Consider the following 26,901-nt stretch of genomic DNA (forward strand, 5'->3'; position numbering starts at 1 on the left):
TTCGAACCTCCGACCGGAGCGGCCTTGCGGCTCCAGACTGCAGCGCCTAGAACCGCTCGGCCACCCCAGCCGGCTTTAATATTTCGGCCGGCGATGCAAACTGTACCCAGAGCAATACATCTAGAGCCAGGAGATGGCTTTTCTGATAAAAAAACTTAGAAAACCGAATAAAAATAAATAATTTTTCATATTATATTCACCAATTTTCCAAAATAGACATTTTTTATACAAACACTGAATGCAAGAAAATAAAATTTAATATTGTTTGTAGAAGGCGAATGTAAGAAAATAAATAATGTGCATTACAATGAATATGAGAAATGTATGCTTCACCTAAAATGTCTTATTGAGCAGTCATATATTCTATTTGCCTTTAAATTTCTGAAGTCTTGGATGCCAGACACGGTTGACGGAGCACAAAAGAAACTGTCGCTTGGGACATATCGACAAATCGGCAGTAGCGGAACATGTTTTTAAGGATGGAGATCACGAAATAAAATTTGGTAAGACAAGCGTGCTAGCGAGGACGTCGCACTATTATACACGTATGTATAGAGAGGCAATTGAAATCCACAAACATCAATACAATTTTAATCGTAAAGAAGAAGGATTAAAATTGAACAATATATGGCGGTCGACATTGTATCAATCACGTGACAATCGATTGTCTGCAATCGAGAGAACAGACGATAGCCAGAGATAGCCACACATCGACGCCACGCGACGTGTGGTGGCGCCCTCTACGATCTCCATATAAGCGGCAGCCCCAGCTCCTAGCAGCCAGTCGTCGACTCACCTCGGAAGATGTGACCTGTAGTTGAGAACGAAACGTCAGGGAGAAGAATTTCTACAGATCGACCACGGCAACTTAGCCCGGAAGTGTTTACTGATAAAGGCGCCGGCCGTGAAAGCCTACATGGGATGATTCGACGCCTCTACGGGGAGGAAATGTCAACTAGGGTACGACGACTGGAGAACCTACGCAAGAAGAAAGGTCAACAACTTTGCTCACTACTTTTCTGCTACGTTGTCGTGATACCTGTATAGTTCCCAAGTTTTTAAAAGTGAGAAGAATGTTTCATTCGGGACAAGCTAACCGTATTTATTCTCGTATGGAATTGGCATTACTACGTGAGCGGATACATCAGACACGACAAGGACTGGCGGTATGTGATAGTCAATTGCTAAATCTTCATTTACTTATTAGCAACAGTATGCAGTTTTGCCATTGGAACAGTTTAACATTTAGATCCATGGAGATTAGTGCAGAAGTGTCTTCCAATAGGCAGAAGGAGAAGTTTGATCGCCTACAAGAGGGTCGACAGGAAACACCAATTCCAAACAATTCCCAAACGGTTATTAATTTATCGGAAAAAGAATTGTCTAATGAAGAACTATCTGTTCTGTCTAAAGGAGGGAATTTTAATCACTCCATCCAAGGTTCCTATGGAGGACATTATTGCTAATATAGAGGCAGGTATTCGTCAGTTACCATCATATTCTGCTGATGAAATTAGGATGGAAACGTCCAGGATACTACGTAAAGCTAAGCCACCCAGTAGCAATCTGTCTCAAGGAGAAAGGAAGGTATTGCGGGAGACCAATGCAGACAAGAATGTTGTTATAGTTGCCGCTGACAAGGGAAATGTTACTGTTTTAATGAATACTGAGGATTACTACAAGAAGATCAGTGATCTCCTGGAACCCAGTACATATAAGAAGTTGAAAAAGGATCCCACAACGAATGTGCTGAATGCCACCAACCGTCTGATAAAACAGTCTTCCATTCCTACAGAAGTTAAAAAGTATCTTTGTATAAGGGAGGCTTCTCCTCCGAGATTATATGGATTACCAAAGATACATAAGCCTGATGTTCCTTTGAGACCAATAGTCAGCGCAATTGGAGCTCCTACCCAAGAACTAGCCAGACACCTTGCCTCTTTGTTACAACCTTACATAGGCAAAACTGAGAGTCATATTAAAAACTCTCTACACTTCATTGAGAAATTGAGGGAAATTACTGTCGGTCCTAATGACATCCTTGTCAGCTTTGATATAGTGTTTTTGTTCACTATGGTTCCAGTTGATGAAGCTCTCTCTCATATAGCCGATATGTTCCCTACTGATATAGTGGCCTTGTTCCAACACTGTCTATCCTCGACCTATTTTCAGTACAATGGTGAATTTTATGAACAGATTGATGGGGAAGCCCCCTAAGCCCCGCAATTGCGAAATTATTCATGGAATATTTTGAACATCAAGCACTGCAGTCGGCCAAAAAAAAGCCCCTCGAAGTGGTATCGGTATGTTGATGATACCTTTGTAATATGGAATCATGAGGAAGAAGACTTGAATGATTTCCTGGTGCACTTAAATAGCATCAACCCAAAGATCAAATTTACTATGGAAAAAGAGAAGAACGGACAACTTAACTTTTTGGATGTATCAGTAATGAAACGGGCGGATGGGACCTTAGGCCATAAGGTCTACAGGAAAGGTACACATACTGATCGCTACCTGCATAAGAACTCAAACCACCATCCTAGGCAAAAGAGGGGGGTCATAAAAACACTAGTGGATAGGGCCAATAATATTTGTGAACCAGGCTACTTACAAGAAGAACTAAATCATTTACGTATGACTTTTGCGAAAAATGGTTATACGGAAAACGAGATTGTGGTGTCACCGCCAGACACCACACTTGCTAGGTGGTAGCTTTAAATCGGCCGCGGTCCATTAGTACATGTCGGACCCGCGTGTCGCTATTGTGTGATCGAGCGCCACCACACAGCAGGTCTAGAGAGACTTACTAGCACTCGCCCCAGTTGTACGGACGACTTAGCTAGCGATGCAACACTGACGAAGCCTCGTTTATTTGCAGAGAAGATAGTTAGAATAGCCTTCAGCTAAGTCAATGGCTACGACCTAGAAATGGCGCCATAGCAATTGATAGTTATGGTATGAAGCATGTCTCATCAAGAACGATGTATACAAATGATGGATTAAAGTTATGTATTCCAGCAGCTACGTACTTTTCTTTATAGCATTCATTGCGTATCCTGTTTCAGACCTCACGCCATCCTGCGTGAGCTTATAGCGTGCATTTCGTCGACCAGACGAACGGAACACCTTTACGGCGTAAGCGATGAAGCGGAGCTGAAATGGAAGAGGCTTGCGGCACATAGTTAGTATAATAATGAAGTTTTCCCAGCACACTCTGTAGCTGCTTCAAATTCTGCGGCGAAGGAAAGTCTTGTATGGCACGGAGGTGCTCTGGACTCGGATGTAAGCCTTGGGCATTGATTACATGTCCCAAATATGGTAAGTCTCAAGCAAAAAACGCACATTTGTCCTTCCGCAAGCGAAGACCATTTTGTCGCAAGACCTGAAACAATGTGCGGAGGTTGACTAAATGTTCGGCTTCTGTCTTTCCGGAGATCACAATATCGTCCAGATAGTTTGCTGCAGTAGGGACCGACGCACAAACAGTTTGTAGATACTGCTGAAACAATGCAGGGGCGGATGCACACCCGAATGGCAGTCTTTTGAATCGGTACAAAACAAGATGCGTGTTAACCACCAATACGCGCTGGGATTCGTCGTCCACTGGTATTTGCAAGTACGCATCTGCTAGGTCCAACTTAGAAAAATATTTACCCGGGCACAGTTTGTCAAAAAGATCTTCCGGGCGGGGTAATGGATAAGTGGCAATCACTAGTTGTGGATTCACTGTTGCCTTGGAGTCCACACAAAGTCTCACTTTTCCGGAAGGTTTTGGCAAAATCACTAAGGGTGATGCCCAGAGAGAAGCCTGCACACGTTCAATCACACCTTGTGATTCTAAATCGTGTAATGTTCTTGCGACCTCATCACGCAATGCGTGGGGAACATAGCGCGCTCTGAAAAATTTCGGTTGCGCGTTTACTTTCAGTTCCAAATGTGCTTTATAGTTCTTAGCGCAACCAAGGCCCGGTGCAAAAATGTCTGCAAATTCTTCACCAAGGACATTGGGGTATAGTGCGAACGAAACAACTTGCTCGTCGGCACTGTACTTGGTTCGGAATCGATGCTGCGATTACGCATATGTGCTCTTCTTGCATGGCGTGTGCCGAACAACAATCCGCACCGCCGCGGAAATTCTTTGCATGGCCGAAAGCCACTTCACCTTGGCAACGCTTGCACATCGATTTTGCTGGTCCATTCTGGAATGCTCGATGGTTGGTTGTGGTCGATTCTTTCAGTAATTTTCCTTTTGTTGTCCGGATGTCTTCCACCATCCAAGCGTTACCAGCTATCTTCTGCATAGAAGGTCTTCCACAGACTATTGTTTCTGACATTGGACCACAATTCATGTCCGTAGAATTTCAGTCATTCTGCAAGGCCAATGGTATTCAAGATCTGACATCCGCGCCGTTTTCGCCTCAGTCAAACGGTGCTGCTGAACGACTGGTCCGGGCTTTCAAGTCCCAGATGTTGAAGTTGAAAGAGTCGCATTCTCGGGAGGACGCGTTGTTGCTCTTTTTGTCTTCGTATCGCTCTCAGCCCCGAGATGGTCGCTCGCCGGCTGAGTTGCTCCACGGTCGTCCTTATCGAACCTTGATGTCTTTGCTGCATCCGCTGCATCAGGTTCCTGTGCAGCGGCAGCTACCTGCTTTTGCTCCTGGCGACGTTGTATACTATCGCAACTATCGAGGTTCACGGCGTTAGCTTGCGGGGCTGCCTCGGCCGCGCTATGTATCTGGTTTTGGGGGCCTCTGGTGAGGTGCGTCGGCATCTCAATCAGCTGCGCCTCTGTCGTCGCCTGGGTTCTGCCGCTCCCCGTCTGCTTTCAGCGACGGTGCCGTCCGGTCAGCGCCCTGGGGACCCATCTACTGGCTCGCCTCATCCCCAGGTGTTACCGACGCTGCCTTCGATTTTGCCCCATGGCTACGCGGCCGCCGCCGCCGCCGCCTGTTCTACCGCCGGCGCCGCCCGCAGTGGACGTTTCGCTGCAGCCGCCGGACGCCTCCCAGGGTCACGCGCCGCCGATCGCTTCCCGCGACCAGCTGTCCTCCGCCATGGAACTCTTGCCCGCTCTGGACCACTTGGCGTCTTCGCGCGTCGGGTACCCCGACGCGATGGAGGTCGACCCATCGGCCCCTCCTGTCTCTTTACGGGCGCATACACCGCATGTTGGCGTGCACCCTGGACTAGGTTTTCAGGCGTTTCCTAGCTCCCCTCGGACCGAATGGCCGGGTGCGGGTGGCACAGCCTCGCCTGTTGTTAGGCTCCCCACCTCATCGCATACGCCAACATGGGGTCCTCCCCACGGCGGGCGGAAGCCAGATAACACGACCGTTCGCCGATTTGCGGGGGAGGAATGTGGTGTCACCGCCAGACACCACACTTGCTAGGTGGTAGCTTTAAATCGGCCGCGGTCCATTAGTACATGTCGGACCCGCGTGTCAGTGATCGCAGACCGAGCGCCACCACACGGCAGATCTCGAGAGACTTACTAGCACTCGCCCCAGTTGTACGGACGACTTAGCTAGCGATGCAACACTGACGAAGCCTCGTTTATTTGCAGAGAAGATAGTTAGAATAGCCTTCAGCTAAGTCAATGGCTACGACCTAGCAAGGCGCCATAGCAATTGATAGTTATCGTATGAAGCATGTCTCATCAAGAACGATGTATAGAAATGATGGATTAAAGTTAATTATTCCAGCAGCTACGTACTTTTCTTTATAGCATTCATTACGTATCCTGTTTCAGACCTCACGCCATCCTGCGTGAACTTATAGCGTGCATTTCGGCCTTCCCTAGCTATATAACAGAGATTAACCGAGCACTTCACCCAAGTAGAAAAATGCCTAAAAATAGGAGACAGAACAACCATCAGCTGGAAAAGTATTTCGTCCGCTCATCCATAACATCACTGATCGCATTGGAAAAGTACTAGCCAAGTATCAGGTGAAGACTATTTTCAGACCTACTAAGAAAATTAGTGAATGCCTAAGATCAACAAAAGATGCTCGTCACACCCTAGCCACCCCAGGGGTATACAAAATTCCGTGTAGTTGTGGCAGGGTTTACATAGGAACTACAAAAAGAAGCATCAATTCATGGTTGACGGAGCACAAAAGAAACTGTCGCTTGGGACATATCGACAAATCGGCAGTAGCGGAACATGTTTTTAAGGATGGAGATCACGAAATAAAATTTGGTGAGACAAGCGTGCTAGCTAGGACGTCACACTATTATACACGGATGTATAGAGAGGCAATTGAAATCCACAAACACGAATACAATTTTAATCGTAAAGAAGGATTAAAATTGAACAATATATGGCGGTCGACGTTGCATCAATCACGTGACAATCGATTGTCTGCAATCTAGAGAACAAACGATAGCCAGAGATAGTCACACATATCGACAAATCGGCAGTAGCGGAACATGTTTTTAAGGATGGAGATCACGAAATAAAATTTGGTGAGACAAGCGTGCTAGCTAGGACGTCACACTATTATACACGGATGTATAGAGAGGCAATTGAAATCCACAAACACGAATACAATTTTAATCGTAAAGAAGAATTAAAATTGAACAATATATGGCGGTCGACGTTGCATCAATCACGTGACAATCGATTGTCTGCAATCTAGAGAACAAACGATAGCCAGAGATAGCCACACATCGACGCCACGTGATGTGTGGTGGCGCCCTCTACGATCTCCATATAAGCGGCAGCCCCAGCTCCTAGCAGCCAGTCGTCGACTCACCTCGGAAGATGTTCTCCGTAGTTGAGAACGAAACGTCAGGGAGAAGAATTTCTACAGATCGACCACAGCAACTTAGCCCGGAAGTGTTTACTTGCATAGATGAGCTTCTTGATTAGTTTCCATTTATATAGAAAAAATTTTATTAGATTTTTATAATTTGTAGCATCAATACGGTAACATACCTATTTTATTTTCCAAAACATATCTTTTGTAATCTTGAGGACTCAGTGCTTTCTTGCTTACTTCAGCTGTGTGTATTTCATGTTTTTCACTTCGAATCACACTAATTCTTCCATACTGTTCACTATTGTTAAAAAACAATCTTCATAATCTTCTAAGCTTATTCTATTTTTGACAGTACATTTCTCAACTCCTTTAGATTTTTCCTCACTTTTATCACCATTTTTGCTCTCAAAGCCACAAAAATCTTCCATTATTTTTCCATTGCATTATCTTTCATTTTTCCTATAATTTTCTTGTTAACTTGTGAAATAAGATAAATAGTATTTTCAGGCTAGTCACTAGTATGAAACATATCACTCGTTGATTTCATATCTCCTTAAAAATCTTCAGTTTGTATATTATACATATAAATGTCCGTATCTTGGTAACACAACTCAGTATTTTCTCCATATTTTGGTTTCATTATTATATACTAAGAATCATACAACAGTTCTTTAGATAAATCAAGTATACTTATACTAGCAAAGGTGGGTTTATTAAATGCGATTTTTATCCTGTGCATATGAATAGCTGCAAGATTTTCATTAAATGGACTTCTTGCTTTAAAGTTTGGCTTTGCTATTAATTTATCACATTTTTGTCCTTATGACACTAATTTTATATCCATTCCATTTCTAGTATTTTCCAATGTCTTGCCAAAGACTACATTATTCATAAGTTCAGAGAAATTGTTTTAAAATCATTTTTGGCATAAGTCTTCATTTTTGTATTTAAATCTATATGCTTCATCAACCAAACCAATTGCTTAAGTTTTAAAACTCTAAGTATGTTTGTTCATATCATTTCTAATGATAAATATTGCTTCAGATTTCTAGAATGAAATACATATTTATTTTTATTATTCATAGTAGTCAACAACTTGCGTTTTTTAGTTCCAAGCATGGCACAAAACTTACATAGGAATGTGAGAAAGATGGACAGGTAAAGAAATGAGGGGATAGAGAAATAATGGCTAAGATGGCATGGGCATGCAAAGCAAATGGATGAGAAGAGGATACTCAGAAGAATACATGAGATAAACTGGAAGGAAAGAGACCAAGAAGAAGACCAAGAGACAGACAGCTGAAAGGCATGGAGTAACGCATCTAGAAGAAAGAAGACTGGACCAATGTGAAGACAGAGAATTGTGGCAAGACAGAAGACGATGGAGAAGCTTATGTTCCAAACAAACCCAGTTAGAGGCTGGAAACTATCGAAGATGATGACTTAGGGATGTTTCTCTGCAATTCTACTTTTAATGGTTTGTTAACTAAATCGCATTATGTGTGATCATCTAACTTTTTTTACAAGTTAAATGGAGTAAACACATATCACAAATAAATTTTACTTCTTCACGTTCATTAATTTGACTTGAAACGAGCCAAGACAAATATTTTTACCGAAATAGTGTGGATTAATTAATTCTTTGAAATATAGGAAATTTATATGTTTCTCTTCCATACAGTTTGTCATTTTTAATGCACACTCTTGATAGCTTTTATCAAATGAATAAACGTTGATAGATACATCAGTTATATTTTCAGTTTTATGGATATGATTAACCAACACAGGAAACTCAAAATTTTCAAGTTTCTGATCAAGATGAAGACCAACATTTTTGTAGTTTGTAGCTTTTTCTGAATTTTCATCTACAGGATATAAAGCAGATTATATAGCTCACAGAAAAAACTTCTGATCTTTATTTTTCACATTAATAAATGCTCTTCTAATTTTAATTTTATCTGGTGATTCGATGTAACAGGATCCTCTCAGTGGAGTATATCTGTTAATTCCTAGTTGCAAGCCAATCAATCTATTAAATGTCCATTCTGATTCAGGTGTTTGAAAATCACCCATTCTTGTCAAAAAATTATGTCTAAAATTTTTTAATTAGTTCTCTTTCAATTGTCATCCTATAGTTTTCTGTCTGAAAATAAAATTCTGTAATATTTCTTCTTGTCCACATTTGGTACTTACAAAAAAGTCTTAAAGTTATTTTCAATCAACGATATATTCTTAGATAATCTTTCAATTTTTTCACAAATTTGGGTTCTACTGCAGTTAAGAAGTGATTATGTTCAACTGACTTTGTATGGTTTTCAAAATTTATAGTTTCTTAATTGTTTTCAACTACATAACCTCTAACTGTTCTTCTGTCTCTTGGTTTCTCAAATAAATTAGTATAAAAAGGAAATAATAATCATTTATTAGTTCTAGGAAATGGAAATATTTTTTCAGTGATTTATCTTCATTAGTTTTACCTTCTTGTTTTGCAAAACCATTGGTAGAAAAAGGAAGTATTTTTTTCAATGTTTTATCCTCACTATTAGTTCTAGTTTCCTTTTTCTCAAAGACATTATTAGAAAATGGAAATTATTTTTCAATGCTTTACCATCTTTAGTTTCGAAAACATCATCATTTTTAATTTTAACTAAGGTAATTGTTTCCAAACGCTTCCTCTTTGCAGGTTGAAATTTGTTACATAGTGTCTCTTAATAAATCGAATTAAATCAGCCTGATTTAATTTCCTATATCGTCTTACATTATTTCTTTTTCCAATAACCATGAAGTCCAACAGCTATGACTATCTCCACTTGGCCTTATTATTTATAGCAAATAATATTCATTAGATTTGTAAAAATGAGTTTTTCAAAATTCGAGCAGTGAGAACTCTTGTTTAAGGGCAGTCAGATGGTTCTATCTTGGACATATTAAATTATATGACTTTAGGAAAATTTTCCCCCATAACCAAGTGACATATTATCATGATTTTCTGTTGTGTTTTTAATCCTTATCTTCATTGTAAACTGATAAGGCTTAAAAATAATACAAACTTTTGTTTAAAAAAATATTTTTTTAAAGTAGCCATAAAAACAATATTTTCACTTTAATTAAATTTATCCCATAGTTCTTTAAAAGATATTCATATTTCTTCAGTTTAAATCAACAACTAACAAATAAGGAACAATTTTTAAAAAATCATGTTGATAACATTAATAGTAGCCAAGACAAATGTTCCTAACCATTGAAAAACACAGTTGTTGGGAAAAAGCAAATAACGATAAGACTGTTAAACAATGATTTTGTTCTTACTTTAGTACACTCCAGCTTCATATGAAGGTCTACCTGGATCTTCTGTAAGTAGGCTGTTTAGGTTTTTATATTGGTAATGCCATGTAGCACATTGTATGAAAATCACTGGCTGTGCTGTGTGCAGTCTGTGGCTAGGTGGCATTGTTGTAATATTCGCTATTGTTTTGTTAGGCTGTTGGCTGTTAACAGCGTGTAGCGTTGAATATTCGCTATTGTAGTGTTGGGCTGTTGGCTGTTAACAACGCGTAGCGTTGCAAGGTTGGAGGTGAGCCGCCAGCAGTGGTGGATGTGGGGAAGTGAGATAGCACATTTTTGAGACTGGGTGATCAGGATGTGTGTCCATCAGAAACAGTACATTTGTAAGAATGGATGTCATGAACTGCTATATATATTATGACTTTTAAACACTATTAAGGTAAATACATTGTTTGTTCTCTATCAAAATCTTTTATTTGCTAACTATGCCTATCAGTATTTAGTGCCTTCAGTAGTTTGAAACTTTTATTTAGCTGGCAGTAGTGGCGCTCTCTGTATTGCAGGAGTTCGAGTAACGAAAATTTTTGTGAGGTAAGTGATTTGTGAAAGGTATAGGTTAGTGTTAGTTAGGGCCATTCTTTTGTAGGGATTTTTGAAAGTCAGATTGCGTTGCGCTAAAAATATTGTGTCTCAGTTTAAGGACAGTCATGTATAATTTTTCTAAGGGGACGTTTCATATGTCGACCCTCAGCCGAGGATACCTCACTGGAATCTTCTGATTTTTTTCTTGTAGTTTGTTTATTGCTAGCGTGTAATCATAGAGAGAATTTCCTTTGTAGTTGTAGTTTTTCATTGTTGTACAGTAAAACAGTTGTGGCATATATATAGATTTGCACCAGGTATTTCGCAGCTGCGCTTGCAATTAACTAGATATTATTTTCAGTGCTATGTTAATGTGTTTTCTTATTTTGCTCTTCAAATTGAGCCTTTCTGAGTTATTGTGTGCAATATTGTGACAATAATGGTGTGTGAAAAACGTAACACTAGGCTCCAAAGTAAACCGAGGAATAATAGTGACGACGAGCGTAGCTTATCAGAATCCCATGTGTAATGAATTAACAGACATTCAAAGTGGTAATTTGGTAATTGTGCATAGGGAAATGGAGCGGGCGGCAAACAATGGCGTAGACAGTGAAACAATTAGTGAACAGGGAAGCATTATCGATCGATCGGTCGGCAATAGCTCGCCTCAGGAATCCGAAATGACAGGACACAATCTCGCAAATACTGTAGATTTAGGTTTTGGGTCCTCACCGTTTTCTCAAATAAGTCAAGACACATTTTCTGCTTGTTAAAATTTGAATGTTGCTGGTGCAAATTCACTGCTGAAAAACACTGAGGAAGATGTTTCAGACACCAGTGCATTGTGATTACAATTAATACAACAAATGGGACAAACGCCGCCAAAGCTTCAAAAGTTAGACACAATAGAACAAAATCTTCGAAAGTTAGACACAATGGAACAAAATCTTCAAAAGTTAGACACAATCGAACAAAATCTTCAAAGGTTAGACACCACACTTGACCAAACACTTGAAGATTTAACTACTGAGTTACATAAAATCGAATCGAAATCTCAGAAACTCTGTAATGATGTAAAAACACAAATTTGTGAGCATTTCCAACCTATTTTTTCGTGGCATGAAAATACATTACAGAATCACGAAGCAGCCATAAAAGAACTGCGAACTATTGTTCATGAAAATCATGAGACCTTGCAAGCTAAGATTGACTCTGTTGCATCTACCGATTCGGTTATGCAACACGCAAAAACTCAGGAAAACTTAAAGGACATAGTAGATACGATTTCTACGCAAATGGACACTCTGAAACTTGGTTCAGAAAAACACACTGAGGAAATAAGTTCACTATCGGAGAAAGTAGCCGAACTTTCGGATCAGTTCACTAACTTATCTACAAAGGTGGATGATGATCTAAACGACACAAGACCTATAGCCTTCACTGACACAGAAGAGTACGAACACATTTGGAAATTAAAACAAAATCAGAATCAAATCAATACACAGTACAAAAGAGAAATCCGGGAAGTACAAGATCAGCTGACACACGTAATACAAGAATTACATATTTCAGAGGACACTCGCGCTCCAATACGGGAAGAGGGACATAGAAATACGGAACAGCCACAAAATAATAACACAGTTCTTTTCGGAAATTATGAAAGAAATTGGCAAGGTACACCGAATTTTGAGATGGAACCGCCGAAACGACGTAACAATGACCGACATGCGACTCGCCGACATGACGATTTTGAATATAAGCTGTTCATTACCACACGTAAATTCAAAACATTTAAGAATTCCAGCAACGACATTCATCCACAAGCGTGGCTTTATCTATTCTCTCATTGTTTTCCTCCCAACTGGTCATTGGAGCACAGGTTAGAATTTATGTGTGGCTATTTAGAGAATGAACCAGCTGTAAGAATCCGATAATGCGATAGCCACAGTGAAGGAGAATTTTACCATGCCTTTCTCTCAGCATATTGGTCTCAAGCCACACAAGAGCAAGTAAAACATAGCATCATAATGATGAAATATTTCGAACAATCTGAATTTTCCAGTCTTGTGAAATATTCTGAAGACATCTTGCACAAGAATCAGTAACTGTCAAACCCTTACAGCCCCTCAGAACTCATCCGCATTTGCTTAATCAAATTGCCTGAACATTTACGACATATTATTTTGGCAGGGCGTTGCAAAGACGACTTTGAAGCTTTTCAGGGACTCTTACAAGATTGGAAATTGACACTGACAATCGTGGGACGCGAAAACAGGAACGCAACAATTACAGGTCACATCCGTCACAATTCCGTGATGACAGAAATAATAAATGGGCACGACAAGGCTATTCTTACAACGTAAATCGTGACCAAAACAGACACCACCCGTATGACAACTGTTGGCCGAGTAGTAATAGTTACAGGGAAAGATCACTTCTCCGCGGTAATGATTACCACAGAGACAATCAGAGAAACAGACAATATGGGAACCAAAATAATTATTATCAAGGGAGACAGAACAACGTCAGACACAACGGTCCACCGCACAGTTATGATTCCGGGAGAAATTCTCCACCACATGACCAACAAAAAAGAAACTATGTAAACTACCGACAAAACGGCAGACCTGAATTTCATCAGAACTGGCGGGATTTAAACAGGGCAGGGCCCTCTCGACAACGTGAATTTGTAGAAGTTAGGTCTCCTAATCCCAATAAGGACACGCACCAACAAAGAGACAGACAATGACTCATACTGCAGACAGCCACGTGTGCCGGCTGGCTCAGCGAAAAATAACATAGACGCTAACCTTGAGAAAAATTTGAGCATTCTTTACCGATGTACCATATACCACATGATAATTGCGTTGAAGTTGAAACTCTGCAAATTAGGAAGAGTAAAGGATTGCACCACAATTCACATGTAAAACCATTTACTGACAGATAATCTGTTTTTTAACTTAGTCTTTGCCATAAAATTTTTCACTTCACATTACTAGTATGCTTTGTCAGACTTAGAAACTGTTAACATGCAACAATGTTTTGAAGTTAACTATCCAGTCTAGAACTTAAGGAACATATTTAGACAGTATTTACGAGTGCATTGTTATAGTGAACAGACGACACAATGTTATTGTGTATGTGCATTCTTGCTTGTTAGTTGCGCGATTACGTACCGACTATAAGGCTCACATACTTAGAACATATACCGGTACTGCTAATGAGATTTTAATGCAACATTTTGGTTTACTTGAAAATACAGTACTTTCTGAGAGCTACCAGATGACACAGTAGTTAGTTTATTTGATAGCTACACGATTATATCACGACGCTACTAATGTGTGACACAATTTACATTGTTGCTTTTGTGCTGTATCTGTTTTATATCTGCACAGTTTTTATGTATTATTCTGGAAAGTAAAACATGTTTTAGTTGTAACTTTTGTGGTATAGCTACAATGAGACAGCCTTTTCTGTAGCACAACAATACGTTACAGTACAGTACTTTCTTCATCACAGAAATAAGCATAATAACTACGATATCTATACGCAAGGCATTTCACTTTTGTTAATGATGAGGTGAGTACATTGATTTCAGCAGAAGTTTGCTTACAGAGGACGATAACTACGACACTTCCACAGAATTATCTTACAGCAAGACGCACTTTTAGCGCTACAGGACGCGCATTTGAGTGATTAATTTTGTACTTAAAACATTTATTTTTAAAGATTTTTGAATTACAAAGGAAGTTTTCCATGATACATTTCATTCCGTTGCTGTAATCTGTAACACCTGAGCGTATAATTACATTAATCCTCAGGGGGTACACGCCTACATTGTGTACTATGTGTCTGGCAAGCACAAAGTGCCCTAGTTAATATGGTATTTGCTTATACAACTTTACACGTCGGTACCATATTTCTCTGACACATAAATTACACAGCTATCTGATCATTTAACTGACAGACAAACATTTTTTTACTACATCTGTGACACATATTCACACAATTACACAGTTGGATAATTTCACACTTATGAAATTGTATTTTTTCTGTACTTTGTGAGCTGTTCATACTTTTTCGGAACCATTGTGATACTATGAGAGCTTTGAATGATGTATTTGGTATGGGATAATGATTTTTAAATTATGTTTGAGGTAGATGTCACTATTGAACTGAGCAGAGAATTCTTCTTAGGCCTTGAAATTATTGAAAGAAGCTGTGACGATTTTGAGATGTGATTGATCTGTTATGATGTTATTATTACGACGCCGATGTGTATTATGCTGTTGAGGTATGTTTATCATCAATAAACTGATGCTATATGATGAATTTGATTATGCTATGTGTTTATTATGATGAAATATTGAAGAAGTGTCGATGAATATGTATATGTGTAGTAAGGTAAGGAATAAAGAGTAGTGGTTAGGATGTTGGAAACGAAGAATCGTACTTTAACAGTTTGCTGACAAAACTTTTTGGATGCTGTTATAAATGAGATTTTGTTTCTACACATTTCTAATGTAAATTTCTAACCTTTGAATATTTTTATTTTATATGAGACTGTCACTGTAGTGGAAACAGCTGCCGTAAATATTTCAGTAAAGAAGGTAGATGACGTTGATGTAATGTGCTGTGGAGGCCCATCTGAGCGACAGTCACATGAAAAAAAAAAGCCATTAGTGTGTGCCTTTCAGAGGCAGATTGTGTTGCGCTAAAAATATTGTGTGTCAGTTTAGTGTTGATCAGAATAGGTACATTCAGCTCTGGTCAGCTGTTTGAAAATCAAATAATGTAAGAGGTTTATCAGCACAGTAATACAATAATTTTTCTAAGGGGCCGTTTCACTTCTAGTTCTTCGAACTGGTCCTCAATCTTTCTTCTTGCTTGCTGTGTGGCCATGCAACATTTATTCTCAATTTCTGTGACAGCCTTATCCGCTTTTTTAACCCAAAGATAAAGCTAGATGCCTCAAAATTTTACACTTTGTTAAATTTTCTTCATTGAAATTAGTAATAGCTTCGTACACTTACAACTGAAAAGGTGTCATCAACATAAAAGTTGCTTTTGGTAGCTACAATCATACACATTGTTGAACGACTCTAAAGGATTTTGCATTCCACCATGTAGGCACTTATGCAAGAGATCAGGATGGGCCAAGTCTCTAAATATGGCTTTTATTTGTTTCACGACAGTGAAAGGAACATGAGTGTGGTCATTTTGCGGTCATAAGGCTCATTTTTCTGTTGGCTTTTTCAGAGTTTGCTCCACCTTGTCTTAACTTTGGGGCATAGTCCGTGTCCATATATGTCTTCGTTGGTAGCTGTCAAATGAAAACATTCCACCCAGACCGCTGCCTTCATGTCCTTTAGAGTTTTAGTAGCATTCCTTCTTATAGCTAGGCCATAATAAGTTGTATTTGATTTATAGCCTCAGCAGTAAAGCGGTCACAACCCTCGATGGTTTTGCCGCCGGAAAGTATTGTTTTCCCAAGTTTCTGTTTCAGTTTCCTGAGGCAAACATCCATCCACTGCTGGACATGACCACAACATTCCAATTTCTCAATTGAGAAGTTGGGACCATAAGGTTTGGCCTCACAAACCTTAGGGTAAGAAGCATTGTCCCTGTCTCCTAAACAATACTTGTACCACACTCCATATTTTGGCACCGATTGTTGGAACATTTCCACAACTCCTTTTACCTCCATTCCTCCACTTACTCCACTTACTCCAGAGTAGTTAGCTAGGCAATCAGCATCATGATTGTTGGTCGTTCTACTTTCCCATCTGCAGTACTTGGATAAAATTTTAAGATCAGATACCTTCCTGTGTTTTCTGCTATTGAAGTTACAGTTCCATTGAGTGAAGTGTGGCCCCTACATTGCAAAAATCTATCAAATATTGCTGTCAAATCTCTATGACCATCATTTTCACTGACACTTTCTTCAACAGCAGCCTTCATACTCTCTTCACAGACCTCTTTTGCAGCAACTTGAAGCATCTTATTGTAATATTTGAAAGCTGGTGGAGTCAGCAAGTTCATTACACCACAGAAAGTTTTCGACGCTTCTTCACGTTTTCCAACACATCAGAATGCGTAGGCCAACTGAACATTCAGTTTTGATTCTTTAGAGTCTCGTAAGCATGGAGAAATAGTAGTGGACACTTCAAAGGAACAGTCATTGCACTTTATTGCTATTGGTAATTGTAAGCTTGGTCCCAGTAGATACAGTGCGGGACCATTTATATTTTATGCGCACCACAATTGGGCTAACTAGGCTGCCTAAACTATTGATATTGACGATATCATAGCAACCTTCTTCTTTTCCATATGTCTCATTCTTAGCCAAGTTATGGGTAAGCTTCTTAGAAGAAGAGCTTGTTCTAGAAGCACAAGCAGCTTCAGTACTAGTACTGGGCCTAGGCTCACCTTCACAATGAACTTGCACTTCAGATTAGCCCCGATGCAAAAAAGTTTTTGGTTACATTTCCACCTACTAAACTCAAGTTTTCTTTTCTTGTTTAGTATTCGCGAAATTTTTACATGATATAAACTTATTTGCTGAGATCTAAACACTGAAATACGAGTATCATAAACAAACTTCACTTTCAATCACCACAAACAAAGAACTGAAAACAACAATATAAACTGGCAGCTGTTTTCATCATTGTTGCCAACTGTATTTCATCAGTGTTATGAACTAAGTTTTCAAACAGCTGTACTATAACAAATATTCACTTGCAAATAAAAAGAAGGATGAGTTCATGAAAAGTGTCCATTGCAGAGTTTTACTGAAATGTTTTCAAAATGGAAACTGCTCAACACAAATTAATAAATTTGGTATCAATTTAAACCCTAACATATGCACAACAAAAAGTGCTAAAAATAACAATTGAAAATTTTGAACCAATCAACCATCTGACTCCACTTAAGAGATATTTAAAATTAAGTATGAGATGACTGTCCTTTCCTATTTTTTGCATCTCCCAAAACACAGCTTTTTACATTTATTATTTTGTTCATCTCTATGAGAGGAATTTTTTAAACACAATTTTTTATCTCTTGACAAGGTTACCATATCTTTGTCACTGTACTGTTTTCTTCTTTTTCTTTATTTTTATTAAGAATAATATTTTAGAATGTTCTTCACCCAGAATTCGTTGTAAATGATTTTTACAAAAATATTTGGAATTATGTCTTCCACATAGACAAAGAATTCGATTATTGCAATTGTTTACATGGTATTAATTTACATGTTGTCTATATATGGCTCTGAATCTGTCTTTTGTATATTTCTGTGTAGTAAATTTATCAATTGACATCTCAGTATTAGAATATTTACAAAATTGATTGTTCGTCGAAACTGTTACATTTATATAGAAAAAATTTGTTATACTTGTGTAAAAGTAAAATATTATAAGATTAAGATCTTCACCCCTTGCAAGTTTACTTCAAAATTTGTATTTTTGCAGGTGACCAAGCTTCTTGCCTCTTGGAAGTATAAATTATCATTTGCTATATGTATTTTCACATACAGTGAAATACCATTATGAATAATGTTTAAGATATGATTTGTAATTAAAACTTGTTTTAGCGAAAAGTTTTGCAATGTAATACATGAATATGAAAATCTATGTTATTGTAGCAGGTCAGAGGTTTAAATCCCTGAAATATATATTACCCAAGTATCTAAATTTCTAGATATGTGAAGTCTTCAGACGGATGTAACCTGTCTGGATTTCTAAACAGAAAAGATTATATGAAATTAGTTCCATATTTTTAAGGGTGTGGCTTCCCCTATCCAGAAATACCATAAAGAGTAATGTTTAAAATTTGCAGGAGGTGAACTCAGACCACCTGGAATTCCACATAGAAAATGTAAACTCAATTTCTCCTAGAAAGTTATTGGACCATCAAAGTAAATTTCCTGTAACCTTTTAATCCTTTCCTCTTCTTGTAAAACTAATTTTATTAAATCTGCTTTTTGAATACTCTTATTACCATTAACGTAAAAATATCCATGAACTTAGTATTCCTTTGTCATTTGGTTTAATCAACAAGTTTCTTACTGTCTAACTCTTTTGGAAATTGTTTTTCTAAAGCTAATTTATAGTTTCTTTATTAAATCTATTAGTTTTTCTCTATGATAGTATTTTTTATCTTTAAAATAATAAAGCCATGTCAAGTGATTTAAAACCCAAGGGAAAAACCCGAGAAATTTCTATTAGTACATATTGCCATGAAACTATGCAGACCTATATATCTTTAAAATGTCTGCAGTATGCCAGATTTGTTTTACATTTAACGTTTCCACTTTTGAATGTTTATGATAAAAGAGTTTTTACAAACCAATGTGATTGTGTTGTACTTTCTCGATACATTAAGTTAAATTTCTTTCATATTTGCAAGAATAACCTCTTATGTTACATCTTTTGCTATTTCACGTAATTCTAAATATTCCTTCACTTAAATTTCTTTATTTTTTACTTCATATTGTTTGTATGTTTTGGAGAAGTCAATCTGCTAATTCACTTATATTATTGCCCATTTCCATAAATAATTTTTTATTAAAAGTGGAATATTTGTCTGTGTAGTGACTAATGACCTCCATATTTTTATTAAAAACATGAGTTTTGTGAGGGCAGTGAATAACTGACTAATTTATTTTTATTAAAAAGGTTGAACTTTTGTTGGAGAACTGACTTGGGGTACATCTACTTTTAAAGAACTGAATACAATAATGTACTTTTGTTTAATATTTGCAGAAAGGAAATTTTGTTTCCTATGGAATTCCTTATAGAAAGGTTAAAATTAATGCATTTATTTGTGGATTAATTTTTTGAAAGGAAAATGGCATTTTTTAAAGTTCTTTTTTTGAATTTAATAAAAATTATTTCTAATAAATGATGAGTCTAAATAATCTAAAGGCAAGGAACTGAAAGTTAGATAAAAGAATTGCATGTTATTATAAAATGTGATAACTACAACATATTCATCTTATTAATGATTTTAATATTAACAAACAAATAAATACTAATATTAATGAATCAAGTAAGTTGTTACCAGAGCAATGAAGTGAATAAATTATAAACAGGCAACTGCAACTTATTCAGATGTTTTATCCTATGTGATAAAAATTAAATTTTCAACAGTTATATCAGCTTCATTTAACAAATAAAACATACAGTAAAACAGTTGCTGAGTATGTTACAAAGGAAATTCCAATTAGTTAAACTGAATGGAAACAACTTATACTGAGGTTAAATACACCCAAAAGATTTATTATAGAATTTCTAGATAAATTGAAATGGAATTTTATATCAACGCATCTAAATTATTAGAGATAAATTAAATTGGAAAGGAATATCAAGATATCAGATGTTATCTGAAGCTTCTATGAGACAATTTCATGATAAATTAAACTGGGAGAATTTATCATTTAGACAAAAATTATTAGCGGTGTCTATAAGAGACTTCCAAGATTAAGTTGGGATGATAAAACAAACGAACAAGTGTTGTCTGAAGATTTTATGAGATTTTCAAAATAAATTCACTGGGAGACTTTACCATGTGCACAAAAAGTAGTTGAAGATGTTTTGAGAGAATGTCAAGAAAAAGTAAATCGGTCTAGGATATCAGGTGTACAAACATTGTATGAAAATAATTTAATGGAATTTAAAAGTCAATCTAGTATGAATGTCCTATATGCTAAAGTAATGAAAATCATAAATTTGTAAGAACAAGCTGTAATCATATTTTTTTTAAGAAGAGTGTATTGATGAATGTTAAAAGAACAAATTAAATGTCCAATATGTAGAATTGTTAGTAAAGCATTTAATCAAAAGGCTATTACAATTCCATTTCATGATGGTGTTTTATCAGTTGATGATTCTTACAGTGATAATGATGATGTTTCAGAATAGCTTAATCTTACAATATTTTAACTGTAGAAGAGAAAAATGTATTACTTACAATGATTATATATCTTTATTCATTATGGAATTTCAGCAAGTGGCATCCAACTCTATGGAAAATTAAAGGACATATTAACTAGTTTAAGACATTTTTAAAATAATTTTAATCTTGAATATCTAGTAATAAAAATGATGATCACTGAAATAAGAATAGGAAAAACCATAATTTCATTGTAAAAATAAAAACGTTAATAAAATTACTTTTTAATTAATGTCAGCTATTGTAACTACTTCTAATTCAGAATCTACTGTGCTGAATATACTTTAATTTATACAAAAGGAAGATTGTCACTTAAATTTAGGATTTTGGTTTAAAGATGTTTGGTTTCATGAATGTGAGGAGAAAAATGTATTAATCACATATGATAATTTCAGCTTTATTCATTACATAAAGGCAAATCATGCATCACAGACTCTAGAAACTTAAGACACAAAAGTAATGAAATGAAATATAATTACCCTCTTGCTTTATAATATGAGTATATTCAAGTTGAAATAAAAAATATAATACCGAATAATTTATACAGAAAACCTGGATTGTAATATATGTCAATAAATTAAAAAAAACTAATGTGTTTTTAGAACTAAATTAGCTGATGAAATTAGATATTATTATACTATGGTAAAAACATTATTTGATAATCTAAGATATAAAGCATCTGTTGAAAACGATTAATCTAAACAACTTATACAGATTTCCAAAAAAATTTAAAAATAGCAGAACAAAAACAACAACTTGCTATACAACTAGAAGAGGTAAATGTTTAGTTAAAGCAAGTAGATAGAAAAATAGCGAAACAGGAAAGAATGTTATAATCTGTTTAGTCACTCAAAATACAACAGAAAGATAATTGCTACAAAGATGGTGAAACCACAATCAAATGAATCAAATCTAGATTATCTACAAAAATACCGGTGTACATCCACATGACAAAATTGAGTACTACTGTTTAAGAGAATGTGTAAATGCTTGAATCACATTTTCCACAACATATAAAATAAGATTTTTAAAGAATTATACAACATGTACTTTGATGACTTAAAATATTACTTAGATACATTTATTTATAGAGAGTGTGACTTCTTGATGAATGAACTAAAATTAAATGATTATAAAGTTAGGGATAAAATATTTACCGATATATTACTACCTCCTCAAATAAGACAAGCATTAAAAATTTCTCAACAACACACAAGTAAGATAAACAACACAATAATTAATAAAGTCTGTTAGATGATCAGACTAGAGAGGAACTAATTCCAATTATTTCGGAAATGTATGAATAATATCCTGATAAAAATAATATAATCTGACAAACACTAGAAAATCTTTAATCAAAATGATACAAAATTAATGCAACAAGAAATATCTGGAAGAGTCCAAGTGTATTATAACCGAATCTCAGCCAAACTTCGAAATAAGTTTTAAGTACCACAGTAACTTACTTTCAAATTTTTCCTCCATTGAGACTGTATAGATAATTTAGATTTCCATTAGTTAATAGATTTATAAATTTAGACAGTATATCTTTATTTTCATCAGGATAACACATATTTAGAAAAAATGAAGGAGTTAATATTCTAATTCATACAGTTTTGTACACTTATATACAAATTTTTTATTATGAAATTTTTACATTTAGTTTCTTGGTTAAAATTTTATGTTTTAGTCATTATGGTATTTCAAGAGACATATCACCTGGAAAATTGAAAAAGTTGAAACTGTAATAAAAATTATTTTTTAATAGAAGGAGCCAATTCGAAGTATATCCACTTCAATGAATTTATTTGAAATTATTCATAATAATAGGACTGTTTCAAACAGTAAAGAAATTTTTCTGATGATTGATAAAGACAAAAATCCATAGTTTAAAGGATATGATATTGAAGATAAGATAGAATATCAAAGAGCAAGGAATGGTATGAAAATAAATGTTGATGTCAAAGACAAGATATGGGTAGTAAATTTAATAAATTTAAATAGCAATTTAAAATCACTGTATTCAGATATATATCTTAATAGTACTTTTAATAAAAAATCACACCTTTTGTCTTATTTCCTCACTAAAACTTCCAGCTGCAAAAGAATTTAAAAAATGGGCCACACTTGAAATTTTTTCAGTGATTACAAAAACTGGTGAATATAAACCACAAAATAGAATTAATGAATGAGGAAAAAACCTCCAAAGATTCAGACAATGAAATTGAAAGTACGAAAAATAATAATAGAGATGTGTTTGATGTTGTCAGTGATATAATTCATGAGAAAAATGGAATTATTGACAACTATACCAGTACTCCAACAGATAAACTTAGTTAATATATTCTTACCAATAAAAATCATTAGTTGGAATATCCTTATTATGGTATCAGAACTCATCCTATTTCTGTAAATTGTAGATTAATGAACTACAGGAAGCTTACATAGAAATGGAAATAATTATGTGAAGTAGGAATCCAAATTCAATAATTCTAGATAACTTAATGAAAAAAAGATTACCAAGTTTGAATGAAGATATTACCATAAGGAAAACATTGAATATTAAAATAGGTTATTAATTATTTGTTAAAATTGTAAATTCACTATAGCTTTTTTTCATATAACCAATCACAACTATTTTTAAATATGTTTAATCAGTAAAATTCACTAAATCTATCTGTCAGTTTCATCAAATCAAAGCCTCAAATAATTCTGAGAATTAATGGTTATTGATAACTTCTATTTGTATAAAATAATATTCTCTATCTTCTTTAGAAAAGTGATAAGAGAATGTATATATTCTGATATAAAGTATCAATAATGGCTTCAATTTATATATAATTTTTTTTATTAAGTTTTTAAAAAATTACAGCAGATTTATTTGCCCAACTGCTATGTGAATTAAACAATCCTAACCAATTAATGTAAACTTGGTTGCCTATCATTTTGTAAACTTCTTCAACAAGACATATATCAGGATATTTTGTGCTTTTTAGTTCTTGATCTTTCAAATTATACATGATTTTATTAGAGTGAATAACACCTTCAATTTCAATAATCTCTTTTTACCAATTGGCCATATATCCTTTTTCTAAAACTCCTTTAAATTTGTCTCCTTTTTTACATTTATTGTTATCTTTAGGTACAACAACTGTTGGGCTATAATTCTTTTCATTAACTTCTATTGGTTTAATTTTTATTGTTAACAGTTTTGTGTCATTATATTCATCAACTAATTTGGAAACTAAGTTGACTCATGTATAATTTTCTTGAAGGGAAGATTTTCCCACATTTTTTCTTTGAGTGTTCTGTTAAATCGTTCAGCAAGAGATGCTTTTAATTCTGTAAACGTTGAATAATGATTAATATTATATTTTTTCATTAGTTCCTTGAAATATTTACTGTAAAATTGTTTTCCTTTATCTGTTTGTAGTTTTTTTGGTTACAATTTTTTTTGGAAACATCAACTAAATTCTTACCTGCTTTACCTTTACCTGGTATTGCCCAAGCACATTTTGAAAATACATTTGAAACAGTTAATAAGTAATAAGATTTTATTTTTGGAATTCCTTTCAGATTTCTTGACTCCATTTCTGCTGGGTCTGCTTGCCATAAATTATCTGTTTCAAAAGAAATTACATATCTTAATTTCAATTTTTTTCTCTTGATTTGTGTGGTTCACTATTAACTTCATCATGAATATTAGAGGTGAGAAACTTGCTCACCCCATCACTCTTCATTATTCGACCACAATAATATACAGAATATATACCTGAAAAATTGGAGAAACGAAATTTTCCCACAGGAAGTGTGGAATATTAACCCTCCAAATAATTTTTTCAATGCATACAATTTTAAACGAGTCACACTACTCAAATCACACTCTGTCATAACTCCATATAATTTCATATCAAACTATCCTATCAAAGTGATTAACATGACATGTGGAAAGAATATTTTAAGTTCATAGAAAACGACTATGACACTGTGCAACTTTCAATGAAAACAATACCTACAGATAGTTTAGCGAAAGTAACCATGTGTGGTAAGAAAAATATAACTTATGATGCACAGCACAGAATACTTACTGAATATTTTTAACTACAAGTGAATAAAAAATTAGAGAAAGTTAAGGAAATCTTTACAGATTGCTTGCATTTCATTTTCAAGTATTTTCAGAAAGATAGAGAAAATAAAAACTTAAAAATACAGTATGTCAATTAGAAAATGATATCCAATTCTCATATTTCTGAATAGTGTTTTTATGAAGGTTATGTTAGCATTTTGAGTTTTCAAAATCCGTTAATGTTTTCGTGAGACTGATAAAAGTTTACAGCTCATATATAAATGGTATCACATGGTCTCTACATAAAGATAATAGTCCAACACATTTTCCATCAGTGAAAGCAAGGTCACATCATGAGTGAAGTTAGATAAACATTGTCATGTGTTCTTTGTGGTATGCATTCTGTGATGTTCATTCAGAGACAGCACTAAAGTACGATCCATGGAAAAAGGGAAATATGTTTCACTTTGAAACCTCTACTTACAAAATTTAAGAATGACAATGTTGATAAACCTGTTGTTATTTGATTTTCAAACAGCTGAGCAAAACTGAACATTCTCAGACATCTCTCTCTTTACTTATTTTGATCATCACTAAACTGACTCACAATATTTTTTTAGCACAACACAATCTGTCTTTCAATAACCCCTACAAAGGAGTGGCCATTACTAACAATAACTTATACCTTTCATGAATCACTTACCTCACAAAAATCTTCGTTACTCGAACTACTGCAATAGAGTGAGAGCCAATACTGCCAGCTAAGTAAAATATTCTAACTACTGAAGGCACTAACTACTGATAGGCATAGTTAGCAAATGAAAGATTTCGATAGAGAACAAACAATATATTTACCTTAATAGTGTTCAAAAGTCATTTTATATATATATATATATATATATATATATATATATATATATATATATATATGTATATATATATATATAAGTTCATGACATTCGGTCTTACAAATTTCGTTTTTGTGATGGACACATGTCCAGATCGTCTGCTCTCAAAATGGTGCCATCTCTCGCCCCATATCCATCACTGCTGGCGGCTCAACTTCTACTGCACAATGCTAAGCAATGTTCACATCCAACAGCCCAACACTACATTAGTGAATGATCCAACAATGAGTCCAACCAGCCACAGATTGCACACAGCGCAGTCAACGATTTTAGTACAGAGCGCTACATGGCATCACCAACATAAAACCCTAAACAGTCTACTTACAACTGTAAAACAAATTAATTATTTTTTAAATTCATATTATGTATTCACACTACCTTTCATGTGTTACATTTCATCATTTCAAATAAAATACGAAAATGTGATGAAAATAATTTATTTACATCCAGGAGATAATGATGAAACTAGTGCTTTTAGAAATCACTTTTTCACTCGCTTACCAACTATACATATGATCTTAGAGGTTCTTTACTCTGTAAAACCTCTAAACTTAGCATGTAAACTGAAGGATTTTGGCTCACAACATCATTAAACATCATAGGTTGGGGGGCTAGCCATTTGACAAAATTTTTTCTATCCCCGGTTCTTTATGATTTAACACCATCCTATGGGTGGGTTTCAGACCTATCCCAAAGAGTGGGTGACGTGTTTCAGCTCAAAATAATGGAGTACTCTGTAGCTTAGACGCAAATACCCATGATGCACTGATGTGCTCAGTTTATAGGATTAACTTAGTTTAAGGTGTTCGATAGCAAAGGATTTGCACTTTTTGACAATGAATTTATATTTTTCTTATTAAATTTTATAATATTTAAATGGACAGTACCAAACAGCTAAAACAGTATGTGACTGTCTAGAGGAAAATAATATTATCGACTTTCATAAAGGTGAGTATTAAAGAGACAGATTACATTGGACCTGTAAATAATGTAAGAAACTAAAGTTACTTGTGAATGTGATAGAACTGCAAATAAGACCTCTCAGAAAAAAATTACAATTGACAGTTCATAATAGTCTTATGGCTGGGAAAATTTAAGGCAAGTAACAGATTTTTTACATTCACCATAATGCATTTTATTTATTTTTTCATGTTCACCTTTTCTAAAGGAATATTAAATTTTATTTTCTTAGGATCATCTTCTAAAAAAACTATTTTAATTTCTTACAATCACATTTTCATGAAAAAAATTATTATTTAGAAAATTAGTGAAAATGATACATCTAGAAACTATTTCATCTATATTTTGGTCAACGCACAGAAAATGAACGACTGTATGAAT

Source organism: Schistocerca americana, chromosome 2 (assembly GCF_021461395.2).
Source record: "Schistocerca americana isolate TAMUIC-IGC-003095 chromosome 2, iqSchAmer2.1, whole genome shotgun sequence".
In the NCBI taxonomy this organism is placed as follows: domain Eukaryota; kingdom Metazoa; phylum Arthropoda; class Insecta; order Orthoptera; family Acrididae; genus Schistocerca; species Schistocerca americana.